Raw genomic sequence first — 7500 nt, 5'->3', positions numbered from 1 at the left:
AAATTTAAGCCAGTAAATGTATATTTACAAGGAGCAGGTAGCCCTTTGAACATTTTAATTTCTACTTGATAACTAACTACCCTTCCAATTCTTTTCAAATTTGGTATGAAGTATCTTTGGGACCAGGAGGACATATATTTTAATTTTCAGGACTCCTGCACCCCAGGCCCTAGGGGGGGGGGGGCAAAATCTGCCAAAAATTGACAAATTTTCAAAAATCTATACTATTTCGCGTCTGGAAGCTAGAAAACTATTGATGTAGAGTGGGAATCATAGGGGTAGAATGGTGTCACAATCAGGGAACAAAATTTTACCTATGGATATTTAATAAAAGTCTTTAAAACTCTACTCCAGAATAACATGACTATGATTAGTCATGATAATTCGCTAGCATACCCAGGTGTGTAGATTAAAGTTTATTCCCACTATGGTCCTCAGAGGTAGGGTGGGGCCATGTTACGGCACGTTTGGTCGTTTTGGCACGTTTGGTTGCCGATGACCAAACATGCCGCACATATCGTCGCCCGGCGACCGAATGTGCCGTGAGGGTGGACACGAATGGTCGCCAATTGTAGACCATACCCAAGCACGAATGGTCGTCACCGAAGCCCAACTCCAAAAACCCCAACTTTGCTTTCCTCCTCCTCCTCCTCCTCCTCCTCCTCCTCCTCCTCCTCCAGCATCTATTCCCCTTCCTTCTCTTTCTCCCTTCTAATCCTCCTCCACCTTCTCCAAATCCTTCATCAATTTCTTCCGGTTTGATCAAACCGAACGAGTCTTTTGAATTGGCAGGTAATAGCTATAAGGGGGATATAGCGCTTTCTAATAGCCTTCGATCAACAATCTTATTCCGATTCAAAATTTCTTCAAATTTCGACATGTTTTAAATGTGCAGAGAATAGGCCTAATCTTGCATTCCATAAATGTGGCGTAACAGGGTAGGTCTACAAGAGGAGAGAGTGCATGAAACATGACATTGATATACCCACAAAACAGTAGTGATCCTCCATAGATGCCTACTCTTCAACAAGTCAGAGCTATCCCCGCGCTGTCTCTACAATCATCCCATGTAACCTCTCTCTCTCTCACACACACACACACACACACATTCACACATACGTGCATAATGCCGAAACTCACTACACAAGACTTTACACCTGAAACTCACTACACTATGTTCTAGTTATGCTAACCAGAATATAAATTCATTTTTACGTAATGTGGGACATCTGTATATTGTTCTGATACTTGAAATATAGAAAAGTCGTCTCTAAAAATATTGAATTTACACCAGATACCTACAACACGGTGTCACATGACTCATGTGAACACACACGGGAAACTCACTACAGAGTGTTTAATTGTGATATATTACCCGAAAGTCACTACATTTAGTCTGGCAATTGATTGAGAGCACAGGAAACTCAAGCATTTCAACCATTTAAAAAACAACAAAAAAACCAACAATTTTTATTTTACAGTCTGCCCCTTTACAGCAAACAGGACTATACTGGATACTAAAGTAAAGGGAGTGGGGGGGGGGGGGGGGGGGGGGGCTTTACTTTGGTATACGGAATAAATAGTCCTGTTCGTTATAATTTACATGTGTTTATTGAAATAAAATCCCGGTCTTTTATGCATTGTTTTACTTCAGTTTATCACAAAATATTATCCGGAAAGTTGGTACTTTTAAAAGAACTATAGTTTTTATATCAGACGATATGGCTTCTCAGCCAGTGCATGAGGTTGTGTTTAGCAATGAATATTTTCATATTTCAATGACTTCATATCCGAAGGAGAGCCTCGGTTTGAAGTGTCACATTGTAACCTATCTATTTGATCATAAGTTAATTAAAGGTACATGTATTTGATGTTCTACCAAGGAGTGGATGCAAGGGTTGGAGGACGTGTACCAATCCTCAGAGGCAATGGGTCTGAATAAATAGTCCGACGTTATGCCTTCAGTGTGTCCATGGTTAAACCCTGGTGGGGCATGGGATGAGACACCTGGTGTTGTAGCGTATACCCCCCTTCAGTAGGTTCATCCTCCAGAAAATCTGCTTTATGCCTAGCCATTTAGTAATTACTTTCAGAGAATTTAGGATAATGGAGGATCCAGATGGATATTTACGTCCTAGGTTGAAAATTTAAAACGTTTCTATTTACCATTTTATTAATCGTCTATCATTGTATGAAAGTCCATTTAAATTGAGATTAAACAATTTTTTTTTATGTGTTTGGTATAAAAGTAAGAAAAAACTCCTATTTTTTTCCCCAACATAAATTTTGAAAAAGGTTCATTTATCATTCGACAATATAGAGCCTTTCATCGAATCACGAATACTGGTTCAATATCCGTTTTTAACATTTTCTATGTCACAGTATAAGTTGGATTTTATAATATGTCCTTCGTTACACAATAATATCAAATAATAATGAGGTCTGATGAAAAGACGAAGAGTGGATATTGAAAATGTACATATACAGTAAATGTATTCGTCTGCTCGTGCATTGTGTCCTTGTACAGAGTACAAGAATAGCTTTTCCCCCAAGCTATTTAACCCTCCAACCCCAACTCCAACCCCCCAACCCCGAAATTCTGCCTATAAAGCAGCCCTACCAAATCCACCGGAAATCTGGCTAACTATCAGTATTACCCCTAAATAAATTTGGCTATATAGCAAAATGCATCTTATTAAAAAATGATCCTTCATAAGCGCAATGAGCATTCAATTCAATAGTTGAACGACTGCCAAAAGAATTTACCCCTTTAATCAATATATCATACTTACTAGATATTTTATTGAAAGTAGACATTAACGGCAAACTAACAACTCAACTGTATGACAAACGGGATGATTTCAGCTTCTCCATCGTCAACTTCCCACATTTATGTAGCAATATTCCATTATCACCTGCATATGGTGTTTATATATCTCAACTGATTCGATATGCAAGAGCTTGTTCTGGGTATTGTCAGTTTTTAAATCGAGGTAAGCTACTGACAAACAAGTTGATGGTACAGGGATTTCAACAGTCTCGATTGAAGTCAGCATTTCGCAAATTCTATGGTCGTTATAACGATCTAGTTCGTCAATACAACCTCGCATTGGATCAAATGCTGTCTGATGTGTTTCATACCGATTGTTAAGCCGTTCTTGGCACACTGATTTTGACTGCGGATAACTCCGTTTACCTGATCAGGATATGGGGCTCACGGCGGGTGTGACCGGTCAACAGGGGATGCTTACTCCTCCTAGGCACCTGATCCCACCTCTGGTGTGTCCAGGGATCCGTGTTTGCCCAACTATCTATTTTGTATTGCTTGTAGGAGTTATGAGATTGATCACTGTTCGTTATCTTCACCTTGCATCAAAGATATTAATGAAATTGCAACCAACCACGTATGTGTATTGTAGGGAAATTTCACTACTAGGGTTAGGGGATATAGCCACCCCTCAAAGGGGGTGACTCACTAAATGCCATAGCCAGTCTTCCGATGGAAATCCAGACCAAACAGGAAGGAGGGAGGCGCACTATTGATAAGTGTGGGCGGGGTCTAACTATATTGCCAGACTCCTACGGGGGAGGGGGGCTTACTATATATAGCCAATTTTCCGGGGGAGTCTCATTATATAATACCGGTAATTAATATTAAGCAGATCTAAACATTAAGGTGTTCAGTCTATGAATCACCAAATCAACGTAAACTCAAATAATTCAAGACATCTTTAAGCATTTGAAAATATCAATTCATTTGATGCACGCAACAATTCAATTGAAGATCTCTTTAAATAATTAATAATATCTACTATTCTAATTTCTAGCGCGCATTGATTAAATAGTTTATATTGCTCTGATACTTAAAATATAGAAAATCCGTCTTTAACAAAATTGAATTTTCACCTGATACCTATGACACGATGTCACATTTGAACACACACCGGAAACTCACTACAGAGTGTATAAACTTGATATATTACATGAAAGTCACTACATTTAGTCTGGCAGTTGATTGAAGGAATTGAAAGGGAACTCAAGTGTTTCAACCATTTCTCAAAAAACAACTTTTTAGGGAATTTATATAAATATCAGAGAGAGAAAGAGAGAGAGAGAGAGAGAGAGAGAGAGAGAGAGAGAGAGAGAGAGAGAGAGAGAGAGAGAGAGGCTGTCTAGTGTTTTGTCAGTTGAACTAAAATACTCTAAAATACTAAAATACTCTCTTCTAAATCTAATTAAAATTAGATCCTTTGATCCGCTCATCTACGATAGTAGATGAGCGGATCAAAGGATCTAATTTTAATTAGATTGCACTCTTCTGTAACAGAAATTAATGTTAAAAAGATTTGGAAAAGGTTTTCAGTCTAAAAAGCTAAATTCAAGATAAGTTGAATTATTTGAAGATATCATCAATTCATTTGATGCTTGCAACAATTCAATGAAACATGTTCAGATAATTACTAAAATCTACAATTCTGAATTATTGCGCACAATGATCGAATTCTTTATAGCATTGAATACTTTGATGAGTTGATTAGGCTATAGTTGAATTGTTCTCTTCAAATGAATTACTGATATCAACAATTGAATTGATGCCCTCCACAATTTAATTAAAAAGAGCTTTAATTCAATTACTGCACTCTTCAATTCAATTACTACATGTAATAATTTAATTATTGCTCTCTTCAATTGAATTGATATTTATTCAATTGATGCATGCAATACTTTTTCTAGATACAACAACTATCTAATTAGATCTGTCTTGAATTCATTATATTAATTGAAGTGTTTCTCTCTATATAAGAGTTGATGTGCTCATTAATTTCTTGTACAAAAATCGTTGTAAATAATTAAGATATTTTCAATTGAATTAAAGAGATTATTAAATCAATTATACGGAGCTCAAAATCACATGATGCGCATCAACTCAAGTATTGCAGTCTTCAGTTAAATAAATGCGCGCAGCAAACCCATTATCACGCCTCAGACAAAATTGTTGAAATCTGATTGGTCAGATCTTGGTCACATGACGCCGTGAAAAAAACCGTATCATGCGAGTAAAATCCGTATTGGGCGAGTAATTTTATTTATCGTCGGGTTCGACTTGCAGCCGTTTCAAAAGGAAAGACATTTGACTAAGTTGTATGATATAGACCCCCACATATACAGTTAGAGGTCTTCGACGTGATAAATTCGTTACACAGTCAGTTAGTGACCTGATACGGAAAAATACATGGTGTGAAAAGAAAACCCGTATCGGGCGAGGCTTTGCCTCGCCCGATACGGGTTTTCTTTTCACACCATGTATTTTTCCGTATCAGGTCACTAACTAACTGTGTAACTAATATTATTGCTCTCATACATTGAATTGATGGGCAGCGCGCATTATTTACTATATGGGCGCATAATTGATGTGAACACCTAATCAATTGATGAGAACAATGATTGATTTGATGCGCACGTCAATTGATTATTACGGGTAATAATTGAACTGATCTTTTTATCTGAGTTTTTGTTAATTTGGCGCTCCTTATCAGTCACACTTGTAATATAACCAATGTTGCATTCAAAGGCCTCTGTATCTTGGATGTCCTTTATGTCGAAATACGACCCCAAAGGCCAGTTAAAGGTGACCATACAGGAAATATTCCTGGTTATATGACAGTGTACTACAGTGCTTTGAAGATCTTTTTTTTTAAATATCTGAATACAGACACTTCTCAAGTCACAGGAAGAACTTGTACCAAAATACTGTATGTCCCTGCATCCATCATGAATCTGATCGTTCAGAGTTCAGGATTTTTCTTTCGTACTACTCTTTCAGCAATCTATCAAGAAATACTGAATTTATAAGACTCTATGAAATTGTCTTGAATTTTCATTAGTATTTGAGAAGACACTGAGTAAAAATACTCCTAATCCAATTTGTCAATTGCGAAGTCCAAACCTAATGAAAACTACACCAATTTTAAGACCTCTTTAAAGCAAAGTACAATCAACTGCAGAATATAGGTGTACATATTTATTTCATAAGCATACAAAGCTGATCAATTTAGCTCAAAAAACCTCATATGATGTAAACAAAGCTACTTTTTAGTCTTAAAACAGCAGACACTTAATGTTCATTCATATTTGAAATTTGAGTTAGCTATCAAACTTGAAATATCTATTGAATATAAATGAAAACAAGTTACAAGTAAGAGTGTGGTACTATCAATTACATCATACGTACATTAGTGTTAAACTGCAGTTAGTTTTAGTTAAATACTGTTATATTATCTTAGTATATTCATTCAGTCTTTCAATCGCACATGAATATAAGGCCTTGGAATACCATTAAACTTTTTGTTCAATTCAAGATATAGATGGAGAATTATTTCATGTGTACTGCTGTTGATTATATATTTATCAATTTTGAATGAACCAATGTATGGTGTACAGTGAATGACAAATGCTGATAATACATCTTGTATATAAAACTAGTATCAAAACCATTTACAAGAAAGATTTAAGAAACATATATGCCCTCCATATTACAATATTGGAAATGATCATTTAGAATGTCTGTAGCAAAAGTGAAAATTAAGGGTTACAATGTATCTATTAGTCAGAAGCAACCATTATATGTGATCTCTAAAGGTACTGAGCAGACATTTTCAAATAACCAGTTATTTGAGTCATGACCTTTGACCTTGAGAGTTTAAAACCAATGGGGGCCATCTATTCTTTAGGCGGCATCAGACTACCAAGTTTGATGTTTGTCAAACAAGGGTTCTCAAGATACTGAATGGACAAAATCTGATGTCCAGAGTAGTTTGACCATTGACCTTAAAATGAATACTAGATATCTACACTTATGATGTGTCAGTGTACCAAGTTTGATGTCTGTCAAGAAACGCAAACTCAAGATATTGTGTAGACAATACCTATGTCCGTAGTATTTTGACCATTGACCTTGTGACTTCAAAATCAAAAGGAGTCATCTACTCCATAGGTAGAACCTGTCAGATTCGGTTGCCGGGCAACGATACGTGCGGCATGTTTGGTCGCTGGCGACGAAACATGCCACACGAATGGTCGTCGGCGACCAAACGTGCCGCACGTATTGTCGCCGGGCGACCAAACATGCCGTAACACAATAGGGAATCAAAATTTTAAAGTTTTATATGGGAGGAGAAATCCTTAAAAATCTTCTCAGAAACAACAAAGCCATATTAGTTATGATGATATGATAATATGCAAGCATCATCAGGTAGTGCAAATTCAAGTTTGCTCATTATTAACCGCCCCCCACCCTCCTCACAGGGAAGAAGAGTGGGACTACAATAGGAAATCAAAGTTTGAAGGGAATATATGGTATATGAATGAAAACAAATTCTTTTCAAAAGTAACACTAAATCATATCAAAATGCAAATGTTCCTAAGTTGTGTGGATTAAAGTTTTTTCAGGCCCTTAATACTAAGGGGGGGGGGGGCATATTGGTTTTGTCCTGCCTCTCT

General features: G+C 36.8%; 1 protein-coding gene across 9 annotated transcripts in view; it reads left to right on the top strand.

The window, feature by feature from the left end:
- Window positions 1-7500, top strand: part of LOC125683165 (protein lifeguard 3-like) — a 79592-nt gene that overhangs the window by 13212 nt on the left and 58880 nt on the right. The window lies entirely within an intron of this gene.

This window comes from Ostrea edulis, chromosome 6 (genome assembly GCF_947568905.1).
Source record: "Ostrea edulis chromosome 6, xbOstEdul1.1, whole genome shotgun sequence".
Classification (NCBI taxonomy): Eukaryota; Metazoa; Mollusca; class Bivalvia; order Ostreida; family Ostreidae; genus Ostrea; species Ostrea edulis.
This window is presented reverse-complemented; position numbering and strand designations above follow the sequence as displayed.